The sequence below is a fragment of the Tursiops truncatus genome, chromosome 8, assembly GCF_011762595.2.
Source record: "Tursiops truncatus isolate mTurTru1 chromosome 8, mTurTru1.mat.Y, whole genome shotgun sequence".
NCBI lineage: Eukaryota > Metazoa > Chordata > Mammalia > Artiodactyla > Delphinidae > Tursiops > Tursiops truncatus.
Window position 1 is genome coordinate 104,453,937 of NC_047041.1, and position 27,716 is coordinate 104,481,652.

Here is a 27,716-nt window from a genome sequence, read left to right on the forward strand (position 1 = left end):
GATGGAAAAGGCCTCCGAATGCTGGCGGAATTTGTGGACGCCCGGTTTGCTCCGGGCAGGAGCTCAGTGCTCCATCTCAGGGTCAAAGGGTGAAACTTGACTCCTGCCCGCCCAGGAAGGACAGTCCTCACGTCCCATTCACTTCAGAGACAGATGGAAGCCCAGTGCACATGGTAGAACCCTGGACACGACTGGTCAGTAGGGGCGGTGAGTCAGTGGGCTTCGTTCGCTCAGCCTCACGGCCCCGACCCACCCATCCCCCACCCAGTGGTCCCACCGTGCTGCAGGGGCTCCCACGGGGCTCAGAGCCTGCAGCCCAGCCCTGGGGGGCTGGGATGGTGGTTATGACTGCAGGCAGAAGGGGACCAGCCCCCAGACTGTGGAGCAGGGCTCCCCCTTTCCTTCTGGGGGTCAGACCCAGCAGAAAGGCCGGAACGTGTGGCTGAGGAAGACCCTGCAGAATGCGCGTGGCCCCTTCCCACTGGGACGAAACAATCTGTTCAGAGACCTTAGTGAGAGGAGGCAGGTTTGGGTAGGTACAGGCTCAAGCAGCAGATTCCCAGGCACCAGATTTCCTGACTCACAGGTAACCCACCGAGAGCGCGGCCCGGGGACTGAAGCCCCAGATCGGCCGTGTCCAGGGCCAGGGAGGCAAGGTGCTGGACCAACCTCAGAGGAAGCAGCGGGGGCCTGACATCATCCGGCCCGGGCACTTGCTGCCCGGTAAGTCCCCACCTCTCCCCAGCCCTGCTCCACCATCAGAGCCAGCCTGCAGGCCACATCCGTGTCGGAGACTCCAAGGGCCCCCAGTAGGCAGCGCGTGGCCTGCACACTGCAAGGTACGCAGCGGCAACTGGATCTGTCACGTGGTGTGAAGGACGGAGGGCCAGAGAGGCGTCTGCTGGGAGGTCCACATGGCCGACGTGGGTTGGGAGAGCAGGTGGGGCTGTCGCTTCACTGCATGGCTTACTTTTATGTTTTATTCTTTTTTTAATTTTTTAAAATTTTATTGGAGTGGAGTTGATTTACAATGTTGTGTTAGTTTCAGGTGTAAAGTGATTCAGTTATACATATACACATATTCCTTCTTTTTCAGATTCTTTTCTCATATAGGTTATCACAGGATATTAAATAGAGTTCCCTGTGCTGTACCGTAGGTCCTTGTTGATTATCTATTTTATAAATAGTGGTGTGTGTGTGCCCATCCCAAGCTTCTGATCTATCCCTCCTCCCCCCACTCTTCCCCTTTGGTGACCATAAGTTTGTTTCCGATATCTATACGTCTGTTTCTGTTTTGTAAATAAGTTCACTTGTCATTTTTTAAAATTAGATTCCACATATAAGTGATATCATACGATATTTGTCTTTCTCTGTCTGTCTTACTTCACTCAGTATGATCATCTCCAGGTCCAACCATGTTGCTGCAAATGGCATTCCTTTGCTCTTTTTTATGGCTGAGTAATGCTTACTTTTAGATTTTGTAACCACGGGAACGCATCAGCCGTTCAAAAAATGAAACTTTACAGGTTTATGAAAATCGACAGAGATGTAAAATTGAATGAATACATAGAAGACCCCGACGGACATTTCTGCAAGGCCAGGGTGTTGCCCAGACCTCTGGGAGAGCACCCGGCCAGTGGGCAGGAGCCTCCGAACACAAGGCCCTGCAGGGGAGGAAGTGGAGGGATGACACGTGAGGGGCCCCGAAAGCTTGGAGCGCCCTGGCCAGGATGCTGACTGGGCAGGCAGGCTCTGTGTCCCCCTGGGCACCCGGTGTGTCTGCAGGGGGCCATCCTTCACCCTCGGGGCACCAGGCTCCCCAAGACCGGAGACCCCTTGCTAGAGCATCACCTAATGGGAATCTCAGAGAAGGGACTGAAAACCAGCGTGACCCCCTGCCCAGCCTCCACCAACAAATGCAAAGACTCGATAAGGAAGAAACACCTCTTGCTGAGTGCTTCCTCGCCCTTTCCAAGGAGCCAGTTCCCCTTCTGGGAACACAGCGGTTGCCCTGAAAGGAAAGCTCTAGGCAGCCGTGCCAGCCTTGAGCTGGAGCCCAGGCGTTGGCCTGGCAGGGAGGCCCGGTGGCCCAGCTGCCCAACCCCACGTCCTGGGCAGCTCCGTGGGAATCCCCTGGGGGCAGAGAGCGGCAGCGGAAGCGGCAGCTCGTGCAGAGCAAAGCTTTCTCCGGTTCCCATGGACGATCCCCTCAGGATGACCCGGATCAAGCTCCCCTGGCAAAGCCATTTGGCCTCCAAGTAGGAAAAATGCTGCTCCTGTGATGCAATGCTTTGCAGATATTAGGGAAATGTCTTGGGGGCCCACCGCCACCTGCCCCTCTTCCCTCCACTCTCCCCCAACCACACGTGTACACACACACACACACACACACACACACACACACACAGCCTGTGCTGTTTTCTCTAAACTGACGATACTGGTGCCGCTATGCGCCTTAGGGACAGCGAGAGCCTTAGAAACCTGTCCTTTGCTGCCACCACCCATAGTGCTGGATGGGACCAGCCAGACTGGAGAGCCATATAACTCCGCAGGAGGAGACCCTGCTGGCCAAACCCTGCCTTGGTCACACCCCGGCCCCGACCAAAATCACAGGGAAAAGCTGTGTCGCGTGTTAACATCACACGTTTCCCCCGCTAGCACCTTGTTCCAGCACAGAAACCATGGGCTGGGGATCCTTTTAGGGGATGGCCCATCTCCTAAAAGCAGTCCTCAGGGCTTTGGTTTGCTGACAAATGAGTCATAGAACCATATAATCAGGGACAGGAGAGGCAGTCTTGCCAAGGCCTCAACTTGGACCAGGACGTCCCACTTTTAGATTCACGGAATAATCACATCCTCCAGGGCTTCCCACCTCAGTTTTACAGATGAGGAAACTGAGGCCCAGAGAGGAAACGTGATTCATCCTGGGGCATCCAGGGAGTTGGGAAAGGGCAGAGGAGGACCTGGGCCTCCTGCTGCCCGGTCCGCTGGCCACTGTACCACATTGGCAATATGCTGAGAACATCACTGGTGACCCAAGGGGACCAGCCAGGAGAGGAGAGGGCCACCGGGACTCCAGAAGACGGGAAGCCTTCCTGGAGGAGGTGGGACCTGAACAGGGGGCTGGCAGCCTAGTGGACCCATGGTTAACCTGGAAGGAGAAAGAAGGGGGTCCAGAGGTGGGAAGGGAGGCAGGGTCTCCGGAACCTGGGTGAGGAGTGAGGGTGGGGGTAGACCCCAGAGACCTAGGCAACACCTTTCTCCATGCATCTCAACTCAGATCCATGCCCCGAGAACAGGGCCCTGAATGAAGCAAGACTGCCAGACCCATCACCTGCACCTCTGGCCTAAAGCTGGCAATGTCCACCGAGACCCCCGGGACCGGCGCCCCCCAGCCCCCTGTGAGCATCTCCGTCCAGAGCGCAGACGCCGGGTCTGCTTACGTCCTGCAGTTTTCCTCCCGGTTGTCGCCCTGCAGTCGAAACTGCTCACGACAGCAAGGGAGGGGATGTTTGGACCCCCTGAGAAGCCTCTTGAAATTCCAGGGTCCTGGATTTCAAGCTGAGCCTAGTCCTTCTGGTTGGTCAAGTTCATTCAGTGTTGGCAAAATTCAACTTCCTGTTTACAAGGGGGCAAAAGCGGGAGGGGGACGAGGAAAGCCTTTTAGGAGATTCCAAAGGCGGCTGAGACACCAGCGAGCGCTCATAAAGCATGTGGATGAATTAAGTAGAGATGAATCAGAAACAGGAGGATTAAATTTCCCTTGGAAGACACCCAGGTTTCATAATTAAATGAAAAATAACTTGGCAAATAGCTGTGGGGTTTTGCTGAACCCAAAACATTTGAAAAGATGTTTGACTAATCCCAGCCCTGGGTGTGGCCGGTCCTTTCTGCAAGGGCAGGGCTGGCGGTGAGCGACTGCAGGCCGTGCGCTGGAAACCCACAGGCCCGCTGGCTTCCACGGTCATCCCTTCCCCCGGATATCTAGGAATCAAGTTCACCTGGGAAGGAGGGGGATTTTTTTTTTTTTTTCCCAAAGACCCCAGCTTACTGCCTCCACTGGGATAGATTTCTTGATTCTCCAGTTCAAAAACATCGGCAGTATCTACTGGGGTGTTAATTCCTGAGGGACTTTGAAAGAGTTATTTTGGAAGAATAAATTTCAAGGCAAGAGACTTTGGATTAACAACAAAAAAAGACCCCAAACCAAAAAGCAAAAGCTTCAGGAGCAACAGTGTCTCATCGTGTAGATGAGGCCCCGCTCCGGGTCGTCAGAAGGGTTCCAAGATGACGCCAAGGGCACCGTCTGAAATATCGCGATGGTTTCCAGGAAATCCCCTGCCAGTATCTGCAGCCAGGAGAGAAAGAGCTGCCCTGGTCCCCGTTCTGGGGCAAAGGCAGTAGCGGCATCGTGTTGGCCGGTGGCTGCACTGTACCTACGCCTTGGCTCAGAACCTCCCTCCCTGGAGCCTCGTTTCTTCCTGCTGCCTGCAGGCGGCCAGGGATGGTCTGAACGGTTTCCCACGCCTCTGGGCTCAGGGTGCGATTGCTGCTACATTTTATAAGGCAGGTCTTTCTGAGCTTCCTGGTCACCAGCACTGCATGACCAGATCCCCACACGCATCAACTTAGCAGACATGTCATGGCTGATCACGTGCCAGAGACACCTGGACGAAAAGACACGAGCCCGTGTCCTTGAGCAACGCACAGAAGGGGGCACCAACCCAACAGGTCATTACAAACCACTGTACGCAGTTGTATGCATTCATTTGCCATCCATCCACCCGTGCGTCCACCCATCCATCCATCCACCCTTCCATCCAGTCATCCACCCATCCATCCATTTAGTCACCCAGTCACCCACCTATCCATCCATACATCAATCCATCCATCCACGCACCGAGCCACCCTCCATCTATCCACCCATCTACCCATCCACCCATCCATTCATTCATCCATCCACCCATCCATCCATCCACTCACCCATCTACCTATCTACCTACCCATCCATCTATCCATCTATCCATCCAGCCAGCCAGCCATCTATCTATTCATCCATCCACCCATCCATCCAACAGTATTTAGTGAGAAATGTATTAGTTTCCCCAACTGGGTGACTTAAAACGACAGATGCATTTTATCACAGTTCTGGAAGCCAGAAGTCCCAAATCAAGGTGTTGGCAGGGTCACGTCCTCTCTGAGGCTCCAGGAGAGGATCCTGCTTTGCCTCTTAGCTTCTGGTAGCTGCTAGCGATCTTCAGTGCTGCTTGAATAGTGGCAGCATCTCTCCATATCTATGCCTCCATCCTCACACTGCTTCCTCCCTGTGTCTGTGACCCAATGTTCCTCTCCTTATAAGGACACAAGTCATATTTGGATTTAGGGCCCACCCTCCTCCATTCTGACCTCATCTGCTTCACTTATTACATCTGCAACCACCCTATTTCCAAACGGGCTCAACTTCTGAGGGGCTGGGAGGGACATGCACTGGGGGCAACTCTATTCGACCCAGTGCAAGAATGTTCTAGGAGCAACCACTGTTCAAGTCTCCGATTTCACGGAGTTTGCATTTCTGGCAGGGAAATATATTTAAAAATAAACAAACAAAAACATCGAATAGCATGTCCGGTTGAGATGAGGGCTCTAAGGAGAAACAAGCAGGGGGGCCTCCAGCGTGATGGAGCTGCCGCGCGCTACAGGGAGGCTCAGGAAGGCCTCTTTGAGGAGGTGGCAACTGCATGGGAGAGACTGCTCCACGCAGGGGGAGAACCGGTGCAAACAGCCCGAATCAGAACCGTGCCCGGAGTCCTCGGGGGCCAGCAAGGGGGCCGAGCGACAGGCATGGAGGGAGCTGAAGGAAGATGAGGGGTAGGCGGAACGCTGGCGCCGCCAAGGCCCGGAGCACGTGCACCCTCCTGGCCGTGCCAGGGACTTGGAATTTCAGCGTGGGTTTCAGGGAGCTCTATCTCCATTATCTTATTTCATTTTCACAATGAGCCTTTAAGCGTGGGCAGGATGAGCCAGTCCGGAAACGCAGGCATCATATCAGCACGTTGGAAGTGAGCTTCGATCCACCACTGGGATGGAGCAGAGCCCTGGCCGTGGATGCGGCCCCTATGACTTCTGATTATCTCTGCTGCCAGCACATGGGGGCGCTGCCCTTCCCCATCTACTTGAAGTTAGGCGTGGCCATGTGACCTGCTTCCACCAAAAGAACAAGAGAGAAGTGACACATACCAATCCCAGGTGACAGCTCTAAGAGTCCGTGCGGGGACTTCCCTGGTGGCGCCGTGGTTAAGAATCCGCCTGCCAATGCAGGGGACACGGGTTCGAGCCCTGGTCGGGGAAGATCCCACATGCCGTGGAGCAACTAAGCCCGTGAGCCACAACTACTGAGCCTGCGCTCTGGAGCCCGCGAGCCACAACTGCTGAAGCCCCAGAGCCCGTGCTCCACAACAAAGAGAAGCCACCGCAACGAGAAGCCCGTGCAACGCAATGAAGAGTAGGCCCCGCTCACCACAACTAGAGAAAGCCCACGCGCAGCAACAAAGACACAACACAGCCAAAAATAAATAAATTTAAAAAAAAAAAGAGCCAGTGTGTGCTTTGCCATGGTGTCTGTTCTATCAGCTGTGTCCAGGGACACAGAGACAGCAGAGCTGTGGAGCAGAGGGCCCTGCATCCCAGGATGGATGTGGGCACAGCCAGGAACCACTCTGATCTTGGATTTGCTTATTAGTACAGGATAGATGCAGGCATAGCCATCATCCTGTTCTGATGGAGAGAGAAAGACACTACTAGTCACCCGCCCGTGATCCCTTTTTCTCTCCTCCTCACAAGACGAATGCCTGGACCGCTCAGAGCAGAGGGATGTTCATCTCCTCACACCTGGGGGTGGCCCCGTGTGCAGTCCTGGAAGAAAAGAATCCATCGCACTGCGGGGAACTTTCAGGAAGGAGCTTGAAAAGACACATCCATATATACACTACCAAACGTAAAATAGCTAGTGGGAAGCAGCCGCATAGCACAGGGAGATCCGCTCGGTGCTTTGTGACCACCTGGAGGGGTGGGATAGGGAGAGTGGGAGGGAGGGAGACGCCCGAGGGAAGAGCTATGGGAACATATGTATATGTATAACTGATTCACTTTGTTATAAAGCAGAAACTAACACACCATTGTAAAGCAATGATACTCCAATAAAGATGTAAAAAAAAAAAAAAAAGATTAAAGGCAAGCTGCTGGCCAGGAAAAAAAAAAAAAAAAAAGACACATCCCATTCTGTCAGCCCAGGAAGCACCCAGGATGCTGGAGGGAGAGAGCTGTTCACAAGGATGCTGAGGAAGAAGGCAAAGGACCCTGAGTCGTGATGACCTCTGGGACGATGCCTGCAGCCCTGGCACCAGGAAGTCCTGCCTCTGATCGTCAGTGCGGGACTATGGCTCTCACGCCGGAGCCAGACCATCTTCCCCAAATCCTGCCTCCACCACCTACCAGCTCTATGAACTTGGCCCCAAAACTTACCCTCCGTAACCTTATCTGAAAAAAATATGGAGTAGCAGCAACAATAATAACAATACCTACTCATAAGCTATTGCAAGAATTAAATTAGGTGATACATGCAGAGCACTTAAGACAGTGCTCGGTGTGGAGTCATTGCCGTGTAAGTGTTAGCAGCTGTGGTTCTTATTGTTACGTGAGAAAAAATTAATTTCCTATTTTGTCAAGCCACTATAAAGCAGATTTTCTGTTAAGCACAGCTGAAACTATTCTTACCTGAAATAGCAGTGTTTGTACGGAGAGATGTCAACTAGCTGACAGAGGTTTGCATTTTTTTTAATTAGTTCTAATACAATGCTTTCTCTCTATCTCTGTTTCCACCTCCAGAGACTGGGGATAAAATAGTTCCATGGGCTTTCACCGGACAGGGACAACTTCCACAATATAAAATGCTTTGCCTCGGGGGCTTCCCTGGTGGCGCAGTGGTTGAGAGTCCGCCTGATGATGCAGGGGACACGGGTTCGTGTCCCGGTCTGGGAGGATCCCACATGCCGCGGAGCGGCTGGGCCCGTGAGCCATGGCCGCTGAGCCTGCGCGTCCGGAGCCTGTGCTCCGCAACGGGAGAGGCCACAACAGTGAGAGGCCCGCGTACCGCAAAAAAAAAAAAAAAAAAAAGCTTTGCCTCGGCTGGGGTTGCAGAATCAGCAGATGTTCTCTGGGTGCCTGGTCTCCTCCTCCACACATTCAGTTTGGGGGGTTTCCGTCTCCTCTCCTGAGCCTCCTGCTTGCCACAGAGCAGCAGTGGCCAGGATAAAAGAGACAACAGCCACGTGTGTGCATCCTACCTCTGCTCTTGAATGGCAGCGTGACCTCAGGTCCAAGAAGGGGGTTGAATTACATCCCCTAAAAAAGCTATGTTGAAGTCCTCACTCCCCAGGACCTGTGAAGGTGACCTTATTTGGAAATAGGGTTTTTGCAGATGTCATCAAGTTAAGATGTGGTCTTCCTGAATCAGCATGGGCCCCAAATGCTATGTGTGGTGTTTTTATGGGGAGAAGGACATTTGGAGACACACAGAAGGAAGGCCGTGTGAAGACAGAGGCAGAGACTGGAGTGAGGCAGCTACAAACCAAGGGACGTTAAGGACTGAGGCAGCCACCGGAAGCTAGGAGAGAGGCAAGAGCTTCCAGCAGGAAGTCATCTCACGGACATTTTGATTTTGGATTTCTGGCCTCCAGACCTGCCAGAGAATAAATTTCTGTTGTTTGAAGCCATCCAGTTTCGTGGTACTTTATTACTGCAGCCCCAGGAAACCAGTGCTGGCCCCAACATTGTCCTCTGTGAAGTAGCAATACTACCACTGCTCAGCATCGTTCTAGAGACCGCCTCGAGCACCATCCCCGGGGGACAGCATCCTGTGTTCATCCACCAGAGCTGTCATAGCCCAGGTCCTGCTGCAGCATCACCTGGAGGCTTGTTAGAAGTGTTCCACCTGGACCCACTGAACCAGAATCCCTGAGACAAGATCCCCATGGAGTTCCTCTGCACACTAAACTACGAGCAGCCCTACTCTAGAAAGAGGAGCCAGAGGGAGGACTCCGCTACGGTCCCTTGATGAAGGAGGCGCAAACGAGGGTGGCAGAAGTGAGAGAAAAGGGAGTGGAGCAAGGCAAGGTGCCCAGGAGAGGACGACATGATGCAGAAACACACCAGGTGTCTGGGCAGGAGCCACACCTTGAAGTGGCTCATCTCCGGTTTCCCACTCTTCAAAGTCCACCCGGTGATGGGGGTGGGAGAGAATTAGGAGCAATTACTCAGTGTGTGCAGGTTTCCTTTTAAGCTGATGAAGATAGTGGTGGTCATACAACGTTGCGGGTGTATGGAAGGCTGTTGAATTGTTCACTTAAAAAAAATTTTTTTTAATTATAAAAATGTCTCCTTAACTTAAAAATGTCCCCATCATCAGGTAGCATCATCAGGACTCTCCCCGAATCCTAAAAACTGTGGCATGGAGTTTGGGTACCACCAGGGAGCTATCAAGACACCTGAATCCCACAAACCAGGGCGTGGAGTTTGGGTATCACCAGGGATAGAGAAGGGAAGTGATGCAGGGAGTCTGAAAAGGCACATGATAAAGCCTCCTTCGGATGATTGCTTTTCCACCATCCTTCTCTCCAAACGTTGCACCAGCTTTGTAGTGGGTCTGGCCAGGCTCCAGCACGTAGGATCATTCACATCAGCCCAGATCAAAAGCAAACCACCCTGAGAAAGGACGATGGGAGAAAAGAATGGTCTATGCACTTAAGAGAAATGTACAAAGGTAGTACTCACTGTTCATCTGCAGGTAACCTTTGCGTTATAGGACTGCGGCTCAGGGTTTAGCCACACCATCCGAAACCAAAGGGAAGGAAGAGGAACCTGCAGGAGTATTGGGGTGGAAGTAGAGGCAGGATTCCTATGAACAAGAAGAGATTTGGTGTGATAAACCAGGGGAAGAACATGGACTTCAGAGTCAGAAGCCCTTGGTTCGAGTCTTATCTGCCACTTCCTGCGTAGGTGACCTTGGGCAGGTCACTTAGCTGTTCTGAGTTTCAATTTTCTTATCTGTAAAATGGAAGTGGAATCCACTCAAACAAGGCTGTTGGAGGAGATGATAGTGGATGCAGCTTCAAACCCAGACTCCAAAAATTCCTATAAAGCTTTAAGGAGAATGAGTAGCTCACAGTAAAAAATTACGAAACACTAGAATAAAAGCCAGCAGAAATAACAAACAGTGGAATTAAACTTGGACGGATTTCAAAACTGAAATGATCAAACATAAGAAATAATAGAAACATGTTTCATATGTTTAAAGAAATAAAAGAGAAGCTTGAAAAGTAATTGAGGGGAGGACCTATAAATAATGAACAAGGAGATTTGAAAAAGTCTACATAAAATTTCTAGAAAAAAATATAATTAATAAAATTTAAAACTCTTTAGGTGTCGAGTAGTTATATTAGTTTCAGACAAAGGAGATTCTGGAGCAAAGAAAATATTTGGGATAAAAAGGGACACTTCATAATGATAAAAAGGATCAATTCACCACTAATATAACAACAACCCTTAATGTGTTATGCACCTAATAGCAGAGTTTCAGAACACATGAAGCAAAAACTTATGGAAGTGAAAAAGAGAAACAGATAAATCTACAGTTAGACTTGGAGACTTCAACACTCCTCTCTCAATAATGGAACTAATAGAAAATCAGCAAGGGTGGAAAAGAACTGAAATATACCACTAAAATCTAAATCTAATAGACATTTAAAACATTCTACCCAACAGAGTAGAAAACACATTGTGTTCAAGGTCACATTCACCAAGACAGACCATGTCCTGGATAATAAAACAAATCTTAACAAACTTAAAAGAATTCAAATCATACAAAGTTTTTCCTATAATGCAATTAAACTGAAAATTAATAACAGAAAGAAGAGGAAAACATCCATGCATTTGGAAACTAAACAACATACTTTGAAATAATTAATGAATCAAAGGAGAAGTCTTAGGGAAAACTAAAATGACATTTTGAACAGAACAAAAAATAAATACGACATGTCAAAATTTGTGAGATGCACCTACAGCAATGCTTAGAAGGAAATTTATAGTATTAAATGCTTATATAAGAAAAGTCTCAAATCAGTCATCTAAGCTTTTTTTTCCCAAGAAACTAGAAAAAGAAGAGCAAAATAAACCCCAAAGCAGCAGAAGACAGGGCATAAAAAAGATAAGGACAGAAAAACAAAAGAGAAAACTCAATAAACCCAAAAGTTGGGTCTTTAAAAAGATCAATAAGATTGATGACGCTTTAGTAAGACTAACATAGAAAAAAGAAGAATTCCTAGACATTGAAAAGCTAACAAAGGAATACTATGAACAACCTATGTACAATATTCCACATCTTAGATGAAATAAATTCCTTGAAAGATGCAAACGACCAAAATGTATCCAAGATGAAACAGATAACTCGATTAGCCTTATAACTATTAAATACACTTAATTCATAGTTTAATTTGTTTCCCCCAAATAAATCCCCAGACCCAGATGGCTTCACTGGCTAATTTTACCAAACTTCTAAAGAAAAAATAACACCGATTACACACAATATGTCCCAAAAAATAAAACAGGAGAGAATACATCTCAACACATTTTATAGGGTTAGCATTGCCCCAATATCAAAACTAAACAAAGACCACACCAAAAAGGAAAACTACAGAGCAGTACCCTACGTAAACATAAACACAAAAGGGCTCAACAAAGTATTAGCAAATAAAGTTCAGGAATATATAAAAAGAATAATACACCACCACCCAGTGTGGTTTATCCTGGGAATGCAAGGTTGGTTCAATACTCAAAAATCAATCAGTGGAATCCACTATATCAACATTCTAAAAGCAAAAACTACATGATCAATTCAAGTGATACAGAAAAGGCATTTGACAAATTCAACACCCGTTCATGATAAAGTTCTCAGCTAACTACAAAGAGAAAGGAATTTCCTTAATCTGATAAAGGGTATCTACAAAAATTTTACAACTAGCATTATATTTTATAGTGAACAACTTTCCTCCAAAGATTGTGAACAAGGCAAGGACATCCACTCTCACCACCTCCATTCAACATCATAGTATAAATCTTAGCTAGTACAACAGGCAAGAAAAAGAAATAAGAGGCATACAGATTGGAAAGAAAGAAATAAAACTTCCCCTATTCTCAGACAACATGACTATCTGCAGAGAAAATCCAAATAAATCTACAATAACAACAAAAACAAACAAACAACCCCAAAACTCCTAGAACTATTAACTGGGTTTAGCAAGGTCTTAAGGTACAAGGTCACTCTGCAAAAATCAATCATATTTCTATATATTAGCAATGCACAGCTGTAAACTAAAAATTTTTAAATGATATGATTTACAATAACTCCTAAAAAAGTTAAATACTTAGGTATAAATCTAACAAAAATGTACTCTATCTATATGCTGAACACTGTGAAATGGGGATGAAAGGAATGAAAAAAAATCTAAATAAATAGAGAGAGATGACATGTTAATGAATTGGAACTCAACATAGTAAAGACGTCAATTCTCCCAAACTGATCTATAGATTTAATGCAATTCCAAACAAAATCCTCGCATGATTTTTGTAGATATAGACAAATTTGTTCTAATATTCATATTGAAAGGCAACAGAACTAAAAAAGCAAAAAATAACTTTAAAAAAAAGAATAGGGCTTCCCTGGTGGCGCAGTGGTTGAGAGTCCGCCTGCCGATGCAGGAGACGCGGGTTCATGCCCTGGTCCAGGAGGATCCCACGTGCCGCGGAATGGCTGGGCCCGTGAGCCATGGCCGCTGAGTCTGCGCGTCTGGAGCCTGTGCGCCGCAACGGGAGAGGCCACAACGGTGAGAGGCCCGCGTACTGCAAAAAAAAAAAAAAAAAAAAAAGAATAAAGTTGGACAAATTGTACTACCCAATTTTACAATTACTACAAACCTATAATAATCAAGACAATATGATATTGGCTAAGGAATGGTGACACAGATCAATGAAACAGAATAGAAATCCCAGAAATACATACACATCAATTATGACCAAGTGATCTTTTAACAGAGGTGCAGAAACACCCAATGGAGAAAGGCTAGTCTTTTCAACAAGTGGTGCTGGAACATCCATGTGCAAAAAAATAAACTTCAAACAAAAGTTCATACTTTATACAAAAATTAACTCAATGTGGATTGTACACCTAAACATAACACATAAAACTTTGACACTTTCATTAAAAAATACATGCGAAACTCTTTGTGACTTGAAGTTAGACAAAGAGTTCTTAGACATGACACCGAAAGCATAATCATTAAATAAAAAAATGAGAAATTGGACTTCAGTAAAAGTAAAAACATTTGCTCTGAGAATGACACTCTTAAAAAAATAAAATGACAAACTATAGACTGAGAAGAAATATTTACAAATCATATATCCAACAAAGGACTTGTATCCAGAATATATAAAGAACTTTCAAAACTCAATAGAAAGAAAGCAAACAACTAAATTAAAATATGTGCAAAAGACTTGAATGGTCACTTCACCAAAGAAGGTATACAGATAGGAAGTAAACTCATAAAAGTTATTCAACACCATTCACCAGTAAGGAAATACAAACTAAAACCATGGTGATGAATCCTCTGGTTTCTCTTCAGATCATGTAAGTCTTTCACCTTTTAAAACTGCAATAAGATACCACTATGCACCTATCAGAACAACAAAAATTTTAAAATACTGACAATACACATGTTGTTGGTGGGAATGCAGAATGATACACCTACTCTGAAACATTTTAGCCGTTTCTTTAAAAGTCAAACATACACTTACCATATGACCCAGAAATCCCATTCTTGGATATTTACTCTAGAGAATAGAAAACTTACGTGCACACAAAACTTACATGCAAATGCTTATGGAAGCTCTTCTCATAATTGTCCAAACTGGAAACAACTAAAATGTCCCTCGATAGGTGAATGGATGGACAAGCTCCGGAACATCCAGACAGTGGATACTGGCCAAAAATAAAAAGGAAGAACTTGCAATAGTTTCAATGATTCTCAAAGATATTGTGGTGAGTTAAAGAAGCTAGTCTAAAAAGGTTACTTGCTATACAGCTTCATTGATAGGACATTCTATAAATGACAAAATTAAAGTGATGGAAAACGGATCAGAGGTAGGTCCAGAGCATGACTATAAAGGAACAGCAGGAGGGAGTTTGTGGGGTAATGGGACTGTTCTGATTGTGGCGGTGGTTACATGAATCTACACGTGTGTTAAAATTCATAGAACTGGGCATCCTCTTCAATAAAAGTAAATTTTACCGTATGATCATTTTTAAAGTAGAAGATAGAAATGGATGAATGTATTAAACAGCTTATTAGACATAGCTGAAGAAAAACTTAGTGAAGAAATTACCCAGAGTGCAGCCCAGAGAAAGGAAATGTAAATAGAAAGAAACACTGAAGGGCACAGAAGAAAGAGTGAGAAGGTCTAACATTCAGCTTAACTGAGGGTCAAGGGAAGATAATAGAAGAAATGGAGAAGATAAAATATTCAAAGAGATAAGGGATTATCAAGAAAGATAAACAAAATAAACTCACAACTGACACATCATAGTAAAATGTCAGCTACAGCAAATTTTAAAAGCATCCAAAGAAAAAGATCATGAGACCAGGAATTTTATTAACCGCTGTCTTCTTGGTGACAAAAATGAAAGCCGGAAGTGAGTGGAATAATGTAGGAAATTGCATAATCCCTAAAAAGGTCAACTTCTGAATCCCCAGAACCCATGAACACGTGGCCTTTCATGGTAAAAGGAACTCTTTGAATATGATCAAGTTAAAGATGTTGAGATGGGGAGATTATCCTAGATCATCTCAGTGGGTCCAATGTATTCAAGAGATTTGAGGGAGGCAGAGGGGATATGACTACAGGATAGAAGGCAGAGACTGGAGTGATGTGGCCACAAGTCAGTGAATACCAGCGGCCTCTAGAAGCTGGAGGAGGCAAAGAACGGATTCTCTCCTAGAGCCTCCAGAAGGGACACATCCCTGCCAACACCCTGAGTTTAGCCCACGAGCCTGATTTCAGACACCTGACCTCTAGAACTATGAGAAAATAAATGTGTGTTGTTTTAAGCCACTAAGATAATTTGTTACAACAGCAGTGAGAAACGAATACAGATATCTTCACTGTATTAAGACAATGCAACTGTCAAACCTAGAACTTTATACCTGGAAAAAGTATCTTTCAAGGACATAAACTAAGTAAAGACATTTTCAGATAATCAAAAATTGAGAGAGTTTAAAATCGACATTCCATTAACCGAAGGAAATTCTACAGGATGAACCTCAAACAGAAGAAAAATTATTCTAGAAGTAAGATGTGGGATATAATATGAAATAATAAATATGTTGGTAAATTTAATCAAATGTTGACTACATGAAACAAAACAACAACATCTAAAGTTGGGAGGGGGGACAGAATAAAGCTAAAAAACTGCATGTTAATAGCACATGAACAGGGAGCTGTGATTAAACTGAAAGTGAGTTGAGATCCATGCATTATTTGGGAGGAAGATAAAGATACTAATTATACTGTTTAATAGAGATCCTCCCAAATGTAAGGACACAGAAAGAATGAAAATCAAAGAATGGAAAAAAAAATACCAAGCTATACATGCCCCCAAAAAGATGATGTAGCAATATTAATATCAAACATAATAGACTTTAAAGCAAAAAGCATCACAGAGGTAACAAGGATCACTATATAAGGGGTGATAACGGTTCTAAAATTTGATTCTAAAATTTCATACACCCAGTAACAGAGCTTCAAAATACAAAACAAAACTTAACAGGGTTTTAAGAAGAAATCGATAAATCCACCAAAAAGTGAGAGATTTTAATATTTGTCTTTCAGCACTTGTAAATCAAGAAGACAAAAATCAGTTGAATATAGAAATATTGAAGAGTAAATTTTAAAATGTATCTAATGGATATTTATAAACTGTTATACTTGACAACAGAGAGATGTACATGCTTTGTAAATACACATGGGACATTTACAAAAATTAATTATGCACTAGACCATAATGCTGGCCTCACCCAGTTTGAGGCCTACAGACTACATTCTCTGATCTCAATGCACTTAAATTAGAAATCAGTAGCAAAAAGACAACCAGAAAAAAACCCATGTGTTTGCAAATGAGAAAACATGCATCTAAAGGACACACAAGTCAAGGAAAAAAAACATAGTGGAATTTTTAAAATACCTAGAAATTGGTGACTTTTTAAAAATTTTAATTTAGTTTTTTGGCTGTGTTGGGTCTTCATTGTTGCACAGGGGCTCTTCTCTAGTTGCAGAGAGCAGGGGCTACTCTTTGTTGAGGTGTGCAGCCTTCACATTGCAGTGGCTTCTCTTGTTGTGGAGCATGGGCTCTAGGCATGCGGGCTTCAGTAGTTGTGGCACACAGGCTCAGTAGTTGTGGCTCGCAGGCTCTAGAGCACAGGCTCAGTAGCTGTGGTGCACACGCTTAGTTGTTCCGTGGCACGTGGGATCTTCCTGGACCAGAGACTGAACCTGTGTCCCCTGCATCAGCAGGCAGATTCTTAAGCACTGCACCACCAGGGAAGTCCCAATTCGTGATTATTTTTTTAAAAAAGATTCCATATCACAAATTATCAGATGCAGCATGACTGAACGTTTGTGTCTCTCTCGAATGTATATGTTGAAGCCCTAACCCCCAGTGTGATTAGAGATGGGCCTTTGGGAGGTAATTAGGTTTTTAGATGAGATAATGAGAGTGGAGCCCCACGATGGGATTTGCAACCCTGTAAGAGGAAGAGACCAGAGCTCTTTCTCTCTCCACCATATGAGGACACAACAAGAAAGCAGCCATCTGCAAACCAGGAAGAAAACCCTCACTGGGAACCACATTTGCTGGCCTCCAGAACTGTGAGAAATAAATTTCTGTTATTTAAGCCACTCATCTGTGGCTTTTTGTTACACAAGTTAACTAAGACACAGTAATACAACACTTAAAAGGAAATTTAGAGTCCTAAATATTTAGTAATAAGTCACAATTAAGCTAGGTGTATCTCAGCGATACAAGATTGGTTTAGAAAATCTATTAATGTAATTTACCACAATAACAGATCAAAGGAGAAAAAAGGTCTTAATAAATGACAAAAATAACCAGTCAATAAAATTCAATATTCAATCATGGTTTAAAAAAACTTAGTAAAACAGGAATAGAAGAGAACTTCTTTAATATGATAAACAGCATCTATCAGAAACACCTACAAAAATCATCATACTTAATGGAGCAGTGCTGAAAGAATTCCTTTTAAGATCAAGTATCATACACTTCTATGTAACATCAAACTCACGGTCCTAACCTATGCAACAAGACATGAAAAAGAAATATAAAAGAAGAAAGGTAGAGAGAAAATTGTTATTAGTTGTGGATGAAAATATTGTCTCAAAATCCAAAAAAGACCTGTGGAAATTATTAATAAGAGAGTTAAGTAAGGTATGTGGACACAAAACCAATACACAAAACTCAACTACATTTCTAATAAAGCCGCAAGAATTTGTTATAAAACACAAATTTTACAGGTGCCATTTATAATAGCAACAAAAACAAACAAACAGAAATATATACATATGCTTAAATAACCTATGAGTGAATACAACAAAAATGTGTCTTTATGCAGCATGTTTGGAATAAAAGACTCAATATCATAAAGGTGTTTGTTCTCCCCAAAATTGTCTATAGATTCAGTACAGTTCCAGTACAGAAAAAAAATGACAGTTTAACTTTTCTTTAATGTATTTCAGTGAAATTTGGTCATTTTCACCATAAAGGGATTATTATACACTTGCCTTGGGACCTTGAACAAGGCCTGAGTTGCCTCACCTGAAAAACAAAAGGATGGGCACCCATGATCCTTCTTGCACTGAAATCCCAAGATCTCTGAGGCTCTCAGGAGGCGGGCAGGTAAGGTACATCTGACATTCCTCCATCGTTCCATCTCTGTACTGCCCGCCTAAGGAAAACGAAACGATAAACCAGGGTGAGAATGGGTCTAAAACTCCTCCCCGAAACCTTGATTTCTAATAGGAGGAAAATGTAAAGCAAATCATGACATGTCCAGAACATTATGTAATCACTGTAAATGGCTTCTAAAAGATTACATAAACATGGAAAATATTCATAACATGTTAAGTGGGAAAAAATTGCACGTGTACTATAATTGCAATTCTCAATGCAAAGACAAGATTCAGGCTGCAAGGTTGCCCAGACTGTAAGTTTCACCTGAAGACATGGTTTGGTTGGCCTACGTTTTATTTTTAGTTCTAACTGTCGGGTAACATTTAAAAGTCCAGAGATTTCACACAAATGTCCAGATTTGTAGTTTCTCTTTATTTTTTAATTTTTTGCGGTACACGGGCCTCTCACTGTTGTGGCCTCTCCCGCTGCGGAGCATAGGCTCCGGACGCGCAGGCTCAGCGGCCATGGCTCATGGGCCCAGCCGTTCCGCAGCCTGTGGGATCCTCCCAGACCGGGGCACGAACCCACGTCCCCTGCATCGGCAGGTGGACTCTCAACCACTGCGCCACCAGGGAAGCCCATGTAGTTTCTCTTTAGAGAAACTTAATCTTTAGATCAGCTAACACTGGGACAAATTCCCACGTGGCAAACAGAGACAGGTGCTGCCCTGGGGGTGCCCTTCAGAAGAAGCCTCATACTGTCTTGTTCGGGTCAAGACCCTGCCTGCCCTGCTTTCCTCACTCCAAATGAGTAAATGATGCCTGGACTCTAACGCTGTTTCCATGTTTTGTTCACGGTTTCCCCTTTGCCCCAAATGCTTTTCCACCTCTCTCATCTGACGAGCTCTCAACTGTTCTTGAAGTCTGAGCACAGCGTGTCTCTTCCAGGACATCTTGAACCTCCAATTGGACCAACTCCTGCACAGCCTGGTCCCTGAGGGAGCCCACCAAGATCTGTTCATCTGTGTGTCCCCTCCCTGGGCCAAGCCATCATCCCAGAATAGGGAACAGCATTTTATTCGTGCTGGAAGCCCCAGCCTGTGCAGCTGAGCTGGGGCACATAGCTGGAAGGGGAAGAACAGGAGCTAAGGAGTGAAAACAATCGTGTCAGGTGGGTGATGGTCCCAGAGAGCTGTGCTTTCTTCTTAAGCACCTCCTTTTAATGCTGGTCTAACATCTCCAAGTGAAAATGCAGGAGACAGCATCTGAGCCCACCCTGCTCCCTGCCCTGCTTGGGCAGGGCCTCCAGGTGTGGCCACACTCTCCCACAGCTGGCGCCGGTCACAAGCACACTGCGGCAGCCATTTCGGGACTGAGGAGCGGACTGTCCATGTGACTGAAGAATGTAATAAAGGCAAGTGACCGGCAAGAACACCAGTAAACGCTCCTGTTTCCTCTCCTAAATCCTCTGGCAGGAAGTCCTTATCTGCGTTCTGGCGTCAAGCCTGGGAGTGCAGGGTGTCTTCAGGCCTAGGATTCCGGGGACCCGGGCACTTCTCAGCAAAATGTGCGTCTGAGAGTCCAAGGGTGCTCACCTTCCTGCCCGGCTCCTGGGAGTCAGCAGATCCTGGTCTGTCAGCTACGGGGCCGCTTCTCCAGCCCCCAGGCCTCAGAGCTCTTCCTTCTCTCCCAGGCATGTCCCTTCCTTCTTCACCCTTTCTCCTTATTGCCTGTCTCTCCCTAGAAGGTAAGAGCCCAGGGCCGGGATTGAGTGTATCTTGTCTAGAGCTGTGTCCCCAGCCTCCATGGCCACAAATGTTTGTTGAACGACTGGCTGAATGCATGGGGACCTAGAATGCTGCGAGAGAGTAAGGCTGGGGTTCTGATGGAAGGTTCTAGACCAAAGATGGAGTCCTGACCCTAGGAAGCCCCAAAGTCAGCCCCTCACGTACCAAGCTGCAGCAACTCACAGGTCAGTCGAGGCCAGGCGCCCAAAGCTAACTGGAAAAGGTTGTCAGGGCCCAGCCACGGGGGACCTTATCTCAGGTCCTGACCTTGGGCTACTCCTGTGGATTGGGGGGGATGGGGCCAGCTCCAGCCCCAGGTAGCCCCACCCCCACACAGTTCCACCCCTGCAAAATCCAGCTTCAGACCTTTCATGCTCAAGGTGCCTCCAAACCTCAGCAGAAACTTGTTCAGGTAGGTTTCCAGGCCCCACCCCTCAAAGGCCCGCCCCACGCCTGGTCCCACCCACTACCAAGCCCCTCCTCCAGACTCTGGACCCGCCACAGCAGCCTGCAGGACTCAGGTGGTGGTTAGGGTGGGCAGGGTCCCCGTGAGCCTGACGATGACAGTCCAGGGTCCTCCTCGGTCCTGCCGGGTTGGCTGGGGTCCCAGAGCACATGTGCTCTAAGGGGCATTCAAGCCCCCAGGTTCTGTCGTGGAGGAGACAGGTGCAGAGCTGGGGTGACTGGGCCGCAGTGTTAGCACTGGGGCCCGACCCAGACCAGAGCTTGACTGTCCACCTGGAGTGAGGGTGGCGTGCTCTGCCCGCAGAGCAGCCAGGCAGCAGCCACAGCAGACGTTGCCACCATCACGTGTGCTCTTATCCGTCCCTTTCAACAGCAGGGAGTAAGATCGGGTGGGTCGTCGCCCAGTAGTAGGCAAGGAGCAAGGAGGTCAAGGGGCGGTGCCTAGAGCCTGGTCCCTGACTCCCTGCCAGTGCTTTCCCCAGCACCCCGTGACCTCTATGCTCTCCTGCCCTCTCTGAAGGAGCCAGAGGGGTGAGACACCCCCTCCTCCAGTCCATGACCAGGCCCACATCGTCCTGTGTCCCTCCCCCTGGCCCTGATTCCTCCCCACACGCCCCCAGCGCCCCCAGCTGTCTGCAGCCTGCTCCACGTGGGAGAGAGGTTTGTGTTCCAACTTACTGCGACTGCTGCCTGACCACGGACACCCCTAACACCATAAGGATGAGCGCACTGAGCTTTCAGGGTGACCCTGACTGCATCGGGAGGCTTGATAACAGTGGGGACTCCAGAGGAACCTCCAGCACACCTGCTGCATGGGGGTGGCCTCAGGACTGTAGCTGCTGGATAGCATCCAATGTCTGCTCACCCAGCCCACAGGGTGAGCAAGAAAGGCCCCGAGAAAGCAGTTCGTCTCTCTGCTCCATAAGGAGGCAAAGGGGACGTGGTCCAGTTCCTCCACGTCAGTGTCACTCTCCTTCCTTCTGATGCCGGGAAGCCCATGCCACTTGCCTGGAAGTTTCTGTCTTAGAAGCAGCATCTCACAACTGGGCCTCAGAGCTACGAGGTCAAGGGTGAAGGCTGGACCCCAGCAGGGGCATCAGTTTGGCATTTGTCACCTGAGCACAGATGGTGCCACTGAGCTGGAGTGGAACTCGTGAGGGTGCACCAGGAACCTGGAGCGCACACCCATGAAGATGAGAGCACCTGGCCATAGTAGTGTGGACGGCCGAGTGCAAGCCCACCCCAGTCCCAGAGGAGCAGTCCCAATGCATGGGTCAGAAATGCACCCCAAAGAGAGACCTCACCCACGAAGCGTTCTTGGAGCCCGCACCATGCTGGGAAACTCCTGGGCATTTCCAAAGCTGCTTCTTGGGCAAATCTCTCCATATTGGCCTCCACCACGTTTTTTCCTACAGCTGACGTGGAGCACCAAACCTCATTTTATGTGAGAGAGTTCTCGTCGCAGCCAGACCTATGGATTCTTTAAACAGTTCACCATTTTAAGGTATATAATTCAATGGCTTTTAGTATATTCAACAGAGTTGCGCATCTATCATCACAGTGAATTTCAGAACATTTTCGTTATCCCCCTCCTCATAGCATCACTTCCCAATCCCCCCTCCCCCGAATCTCCTCCTGGCAACCAGCGATCTACTTTCTGTCGTTATGCATTTACCAATCCCGGACTTTTCATAGAAATGAAATCATACCATATGTGGTCCTTTTTGTCTGGCTTCTTTCACTTGGCAGAAGGTTTTCAAGGATCATCCACATTGTGGCGGGTGTCAGCGCTTCGCTCCTTTTGTGGTTGAATAATATTCCCTCGAATGGACAGAGCACAATTTGTTCATCCATTCATCCCTCAGTGGACACCGGGACTGTTTTCACTTTTTGACTATTGTGACTTGAGCTGCTAAGGACATTTATATACAGGCTTTTGTGAGGACATATGTTTTCCTTTCTCTTGGGTCTGTATCCAGGAGTATAATAGCTGGCTCATATGGTAACTCTTATGTTTAACTCTTTGAGGAGCTGCCAGGCTGTTTTCCGCAGTGGCTGCACCACTGCACATTCCTACCAGCAGCATAGGAGGGTTCCCGTTTCTCCACACACTCATCCTCGCCAACACTTGTTACTGTCTGTCTTTAAGATTCTAGCCGTCTTGATGGGGGTGATCTCTTGCATTTGCTTCACGTTTTCCTGATGGCTATTAAGACCAGAGAATTTTTCATTGGAGTATAGTTGCTGCGCAGTATTATACATTACAGGTGTACTGTATAGTGATGCCCAATTTTTAAAGGTTATACTCCATTTATAGTTATTATAAAATATTGGCTGTATTCCCTGTGCTGTACAATATATTCTTTAGGTTATTTTATACCTAATAACTTGTACCTCCTAATCCCCTACCCATTTGTTGTCCCTCCCCCTTCCCTCTCCCTACTGTTAACCACTAGTTTGTTCTCTATTTCTGTGAGTCTGTTTCTTTTTTGTTATATTCACTAGTTTGTTGTAATTTTTAGATTCCACATATAAGTGATATCATACGGTATTTGTCTTTCTCTGTCTGACTTATCTTACTTGCATAATGCCCTCCAAGTCCATCCATGTTGCTGCAAATTTCATTCTTTTTATGGCCGAGTAGTATTCCATTGTATATGAATACACCACACCTTCTTTATCCATCCATCTGTTGATAGACACTGAGGTTGCTTCCATGTCTTGACTACTGTAAATAATGCTGCTATGAACATTGGGGTGCATGTATCTTTACAAATTAGTGCTTTTCTTTTTTTGGATATATACCCAAGTGTGGAATTGCTGGGTCACATGGTAGTTCTATTTTTAGCGTTTTGAGAAACCTCCGTGCTGTTTTCCACACTTGCTATACAAATTTGCATTCCCACCAGTGGTGTATGAGGGTTCCCTTTTCTTCACATCCTCACCAACATTTCTTTGTGAACTGCTGGTATCATCTTTTTGATGACAGCCATTCTGACAGGTGTGAGAATGTGGTTTTAATTTGCATGTCCCTGATGATTAGCGGTGTTGAGCATCTTTTCATGTGCCTGTTGGCTATCTGCATTTCCTCTTTGGAAAAATGTCTATTCAGTTCTTCTGCCCATTTTTCAATCAGGTTGTTTGTTTTCTTTTCTTTTTTTTTTTTTTTTGATGTTGAATTCTACGAGCTGTTTATATATGTTGGATATGAATCCCTTATCGGAGACCCTGGAATTTTAAAGCAGCATGCAGGGCCCGTTCCTGGCCCTCTCTGTGTCTGAGTGAGCAGATTATGGGCCTGAGAGATTCTGCTGAGGCTGAGATGCCCATGTTGTTAAGGAATCTGATATCCCTTGCTCTGACAGCGTCGGAAGAGCACCATGTAGGGCCCAGCCGCCCTCACTGGCGGCACTCAAGACCTTGAGAGGAGAATTTCACCTGTGCAGCCCCCTTCCCCCCTCATTCTCCAGCTAGAGGCCCCGGGAGGCAGAGGTGTGCGCAGGTTTCCTTGGTTTGCCAGGCTCGGATGCAGCAGCGCAATGGACAAACAACCAGCTCAGCCGGTTCTAGGAAGAGGCAGCCCCATGTTGACCAAATGACCATTTGTTGTCTCAATTCTGCACTCGCCATGGGTGCTCTGAAAGCTGGTCTCCACGACCGTCCACAGGCCCAGGAATTCTTCCCCTCCCTCTGGTCTGCACGCTCCCAGGGCTGTCCCACATTTGCTCACGGAAGAAAATGAATGATTTTCCCATTGTCTGTTAAGGAATTTTCCTGAAGAATCAGTGGAGGGCTCAGTTACGCACTTTAATCTCAGCTTCCAGCTGGCATCACCTGCCACCCTGCCCATTGGCAACAGGGCCCCCGGGATTCCACGAATCCCCCCAGAACATTCTGACAGGCGTGACCCACCAACACCTCTTTCCTTGAAATAGTTTACGCTCGTTCTGATTCTGTTATTAAAATAGGTACAATGAGAGGCTTGGTATCTATTTTATTTTAATCAATTGTTTGAAGTACTGTGAGTACGTTGGATGTTTTCAACGATGAATGACTTTTCACAGAAATGAGGCAGCTTTAATTATTCTGGCCATTCCACTCAAAATGCGATTTGAACCTTTGTTTTGGGGTTTTATTTCCAAATATGTTTAGCCGTATTTTACTCTCTCGTTTTATTTTAAAAATAGCAATACTTACCACAACCGTTTCCATCTTATAGCAAATAAAACTGCTCCAGGAGCGTGCCAACACAGGGCCCCGGCATGTAAACAGTGACCCTTAGAAAAAATGCGTGCGTTCAGTTGACCTGATCTGTAAGGAACCAGAATTGGGTGAAGCTCTGTGCCAAGTCTGGCAGAAACACAGCAAGTGAGAAACACGCGTGTCTTGGCTGTAAGTGGCAGGACCTGATTCTGGGACTTCGGGATGGCTGAATGGTCCTCGTCCTCAAGAAATAAGTGATCTAATGAGGAAGACTGCTAAGGAAATAAATAACAGCATTTGCTGTGAGAGCTGCTGTTGCCACTTGTCCACGTGCCCAGTGTAGCAGTGATGTTAACTGGGGGTGCACGGGGCAGGGGAGGGGAGGGGAGGGGATGGGAGATCAGAATGAGACGGGCTGGGACCTGGGACCTGGGACCCTTTGCTGCAGTGCTTACATCTGGACAAACGTCTCCTTGAGCAACAAAACACAAAGAAACTAAAAGGGACTAAAAATAACTGCGTGCGTGTACAGTTGGGGCAAATTATGGACAAAAAGACCAAAAACCCAACTGCCACTTCTGAAGAGCCGGGAGCAAAAGCAGGGCACTGCGCATGCCCCCTGCACACAGCACCACCAAAGGGGTTGGCAGACCACCTCCCGCCTGAGCCACACTCACCCCGTATAAGGAACCAGCTTGCCCCCTACTCCAGCGAGTAGGCGAGCAAGGGAACCTGTTCTCACGCCCCCCTGCAGCCGCAGGAGCCCCAATAATGCCTTGCCTGAACTTCTTGTCTGGCCTCTGATCAATTTCTATTGACTGGGGAAGGCCAAGAACCCTGGTGAGTATCAAGGAGAGGCTCTTCCAAGAAGGGGGACCGCCAACTGTCTGTATCCCCTCTGGAGGGGATATCCTGGCAGGCCAAGGTGTCCTGGTTTGTTTTGTTGTTTTTGCCACTGCATTCCCAGGGACTTAAACAGTGCCAGGTGTCTTTTTGATAATACACAGGTGAATGAATGAATAAGAGCTTACCACCAAAATACAAGGAAGGAGGAGGACGCAGACCCACCCAACAGAGGGAGCCAAAAGGGCTGAGACAAAGACCAGGCAGAGGATGCGATGGAGAGGGGCCAGGTCACAGGTGGAGGGGGCCTCAGAAGGGGCTGTGGGGGAGGGCTCTGTGCTCAGAGCTGGGGTACCAGGCTGAGGACCCTCATCCTCCCCCATGAAACCAACTGTTTCCAAGCCTGTGTTTAGCTTTGGAACAGTCTTCAGTAAAATCTTCCACAGAGCTACGAGCAACAAGAGAAAAAAAAATAGATAAATTGGACTGGTTTTTTTTTTTTTTTGGCTGTGCCGTGTGGCTTGTGGGATCTTAGTTCCCCAACCAGGGATTGAACCCACGCCCTCAGCAGTGAGAGTGGTGCAGAGTCCTAACCACCAGACGGCCAGGCAATTCCCAATGCGAAAACTTTTGCTTCAAGAAAGTGAAAAGACAACCCACGGAGGAGAAAATATTTGCAAATCATTTTTCTGATAAGGGACTCATCTGGAATATATAAAGAATTCAGGGCTTCCCTGGTGGCGCAGTGGTTGAGAGGCCGCCTGCCGATGCAGGGGACACGGGTTCGTGCCCCGGTCCGGGAAGATCGCACATGCCGCGGAGCGGCTGGGCCCGTGAGCCATGGCCGCTGACCCTGCGCGTCCGGAGCCTGTGCTCCGCGGCGGGAGGGGCCACAACAGTGAGAGGCCCGCGCACCGAAAAAAAAAAAAAAAAAAAAAAAAAGAATTCAGAGGTCTTAGTCAAAATGGTGTACTAGGAGGATGCAGAATTCGCATCTCCACACAACTAAGGCACCTACCAGGCACCGGTGGGGGACCACGGACACCTAAGGAAGCGGGAGGAACTCTCAGCGACCGGGTAGGACGTAGGCAGTGGGGGAGAGTAAGTGGGGAGGAGAAGTGGAGGTAGGACGGGACTGGCTTCCCTGAGGGGTGGCTGGGGGAGGGGAAGGGATCTCACGCCTGAAGGGGGAAATTGGGGGAACGTTGGGAGGACAGAGGATCAAAAGGGAGCGTGGCCAGGTTTCCGCTGCCCACTTGGGCTCCCGGGAACCTGCTGAGATCCCGGGCCTGATCCTCTGCCCACCAAGGCGCCCTCCAGCCGTGCGGGTCCTGAGGGAGTGGGAGGGAGGGAAGGGGGAGCAAAAGTAAAGGTCGGACCTCCGGGACCGGCACCCCTGAGGGTTGGCTGGGGGAGCGGAGGAGCTCCTAGACCCAGCGGGACCCACCCACGGTTAGGGGTCCAGCGGTGACGGGGGAGACCCTGGGGGAGACAGTGGGGGAGGGGCGTGGCGGAACGGAAGGGAAGGCCGCCAGCGCTTTCCCTGCACACTTAGCCACAGGAAGCCTGTTGGGGTCCCGTCCTCTGCCCTCGGAGCCGCCCTCCTGCCACACAGAGCCCAAGCCCCGCCCCTAACCCCCACCCAGGGCCCCACCTCTACACTCGGAGACCCCCTCCGAGACCCCCTCCAACACACTGGGCCTAAACCCCAGCCACACACCCTCACCCAGGGCCTTACCTCCAAACTCCTGAACCCCACACTCCAGAGACCCTCCTTTCGAGGTGCTGCCTCTCCCCTTCTCTGCAGGTCCTAAGCAGAGGCCCCGCCACCCGCTTCAACGTCGCCCTGCCTAGGCCCCGCCCCACGCTCCAACGTCACCCCCCCACCCGCCTTGGTCCCACCCCACCCTAAGCCCCGCCCCTACCTAAGTTCCACCCCTTGCCTAAACTCCGCCTCATAGCCAAGGCTTTTTTTCTTTTCTTTTCTTTTTTCCTCTTTTAGATTGGGGTTCTGTTTTACCTTGTTGATTCATTGTTGTTGATTATTTTATATTTTTATTTTTCCTAATAAGTCTTTTATTTTTCTAATTTTACTTTATTCTTTATACTTTGTTATTGTTCTCTCCTTTTGTCTTGTTCCCTCCCCCCCTTTTTTTTCTGTTGTGGTTTTATTTTACCTTGTTGCAGTTGTTTCAATTATAGTTTTATTTTTCCGAATATATTTTTAGCTTTCTATTTTTATTTTGCTTTTATTCTTTGATATTGTACTGCTCCTTTTTCTCTTTCTTTCTTCTTTTTTTTTTTTTACCATGCCACAAAGCTTGTAGGATCTTGGTTCCCAGGCCGGAGGTT

At 47.2% G+C, this 27,716-nt stretch overlaps 1 long non-coding RNA gene across 4 annotated transcripts; it reads right to left on the bottom strand.

Annotated features, from left to right (window-relative positions):
* Nucleotides 1-970: 970 nt before the first annotated feature.
* Nucleotides 971-27,207, bottom strand: LOC109548959 (uncharacterized). Of its 4 annotated transcripts, none has more exons than XR_004527706.2 (5): nt 27,103-27,200; nt 24,516-24,629; nt 17,993-18,122; nt 13,976-14,086; nt 971-12,951 (listed from the first exon to the last, which is right to left on the bottom strand). It is a non-coding gene; the product is annotated as an uncharacterized lncRNA (long non-coding RNA). The 4 variants fall into 4 exon arrangements; XR_004527707.2 differs by having other exon boundaries at nt 24,516-24,595; nt 27,103-27,170; XR_004527708.2 differs by lacking the exon at nt 24,516-24,629 and having other exon boundaries at nt 27,103-27,207.
* Nucleotides 27,208-27,716: the final 509 nt, after the last annotated feature.